Genomic DNA, 2,582 nt, shown 5'->3' with positions numbered 1-2,582 from the left:
TTGCGGAGACACTTTTTTGCGGCATTAACTATTGAAATGGCCTCGGTTAGCAGGCTATTTGCATCCAAACAGCACTGTTGACATAGCCATACACACCCATTTTTACTAAACCGCTGAAAAGCTGCAGGTGTTAGATTCGTGCAAACATCGTAGTACCAACCTTTGCACTCATCGCACTGCATGCCGCTATCAACAGGATATCGACATCCTGGGCGGTGGCAAATGCTTTTGTTGCATCTTCCAGTCATTTTAGGATGCGAAAGTGAGTGTTGACTATAAGTAGAAAAAAAACTATAAACAGTTAGGACCAAAGTACTAACAGACACAATGGAAAAAAAAGGTACTCTGGAGTACCGACGATAAAACTATTTAGGATACCAAAAATGATACTCTAGTAGAATACTTTAACTGAAAGAAATTCAATCAAAGTATAAAAACAGTAGTCTTGATACGTTAATAACGATCAAAACAATAGAATTTACTCAACGAGGAAAAATACCACTGTCCTTTTTAAATAGCGCGTTGTTTTGGAACTTCGATTTTGCGCGTATCTCAATCGGGTCATTTGGACGCTTTGATAGACTTAACAGTTCTCAACTTTGGTCTCATTGGTGTGGATACAGTTCTGAACTTTGGTCGTAATTGGTAAAGATACTTGCTGTAACTAATTTGGTCGGAATCGAGTCTGGTTCATTCATCCCAACGATGACGAAAACGAGAATGATGAAGTACAACGATGATAATTCCCAAGACACAGACAGTTCTCATGCTGAAAATATCATTCCTTCAGTTTCTAAGGCGAATTCACCTATTTCTTTAAATCTTGCTCTTGATAATGTTTTACTTAACCCCAAAGACAGCTGTTCTGTAAGGAACAACTATGTAGAGACTAGATGTAGCATAGAAGACGGAGTTGTTTCTAGGGAAAAGGAAGTAGAAAAGATTGAGTTAGAGATTAGAGAACTTCAACTACGCAAACGATTGTTAGAGTTAACCCCGAACTCTTTAAGCCAAGTGAGAAAAGCAAGAGAGATTAAGGAGTCATTGGGGTCTCGATCTGGGGACGTAACACCAGCAGCCCCGTTAAGGCGCCAATACACTACTGCACATTTGAGCGAAGCGGTGCAACTCAAAGCACAAGCGGATAGTATCAAGTCACTAGTTATGACAGCTAGTTTACCTAAGATAGAGGTTATGAAATTTGATGGAAGTCCTTTGAAATTTTGGACGTTCATAAAGGGATTCAAGGCTAACATTGCCGACAGAGTAGAGGATGATACTCAGAAATTAATGTACCTGATACATTATTGTGAAGGCGCAGCTAAGGACGCTATCGAGCACTGTTTTATTACCAGAAAGAGAAGGTTATACCAAAGCTATTAGGATTTTACACGAACAGTTTGGCAAACCACATGACATAGTAGTGTGGAGATAGAACCTTAAAACCTATTTTGTAAATAATTTTTCATAGTTTTCGCATGTATTTTCATATTCTGTACATTAAGCATTAAACAATTGTACTTGTTGTTTAACTGTATTACTTTGAACGCTTGTAATTCGACTTCCTTCCGTTTTGAGTACAATATATCGTGACACTGTTACTGCTCCTCAATAAATACACTCTAATTCACATCTGCATCGTTCTGCCATGTCTGCTAATATGTTGAATGAAAGATTAATTGCATACCATCTACGTTTATAGACAATTGTGACATTCTTATTGAATCCTACGCTTGGTAAACCTACTGGATCTATATCGTCCATATTGGGATTACTAATCTTTTATAATTGTGGATTATTTGGACCAAACCCAGCCGAACACTCAATAGCCTGAAGACTTAAGTAACGTCCCTTATTTTGTTATTTGTGTGTAATTAACTTATTAACTGTTAATTGTTACATAAACTATAGACATAATATTTTTGTTGCTAATTTTTGGTTATCATACATTTTGGTCCACCACAGTAGAAGCGTTCTTAACAGAATTGTTAAATGGAACGCCACTAAATCAAGACGATGTATCGGGACTACGGAAATTAACAAGACTCATGACTAACTGTAAGATAGCCTTGACACAGATGGGCAGAAATGCCGATCTGAATTGTTCGACCAATCTAAAACGAATAGTGAGACGACTTCCACGAAGTATACAGTTTAAATGGGCGGAAGTTGCAGACGATATTCTAAGAAGAGGGCTAGAACCCAATTTTGATGATTTGTTGCAATTCTTGGAAAAGAAAGTGTCAATCGCCACGAACACTTATGGACAGTTAGCAAGTGGAAGCTACAAAGCTCAAACGACATCGAACAACCGGTCTGCTTCTATTATTTGGTGAGCCCTAGTACTTTATTATCTCGCATTTATCCCATTGTTATATTGTTTATTCGCTCATTACACGATACTCTAGCTCATTTTTAACCTAATGTATTCTCCACCTAAGCTTAGTGATATGGCGGATAAGGTAATGGAAGTCTGTCATGATAATCACTATATAAATACGATGCAGCCGTATGGAGCAGCTGATGTCAGTTACTTAAACTCTATTCAAAGACAATTATCTCAATTGACGAATCAACTTGAG

This window comes from Schistosoma mansoni, assembly GCF_000237925.1.
Source record: "Schistosoma mansoni, WGS project CABG00000000 data, supercontig 0041, strain Puerto Rico, whole genome shotgun sequence".
Lineage (NCBI taxonomy): Eukaryota > Metazoa > Platyhelminthes > Trematoda > Strigeidida > Schistosomatidae > Schistosoma > Schistosoma mansoni.
The sequence above is the reverse complement of the archived record's forward strand: the minus strand, read 5'-3'. Positions refer to the sequence as shown.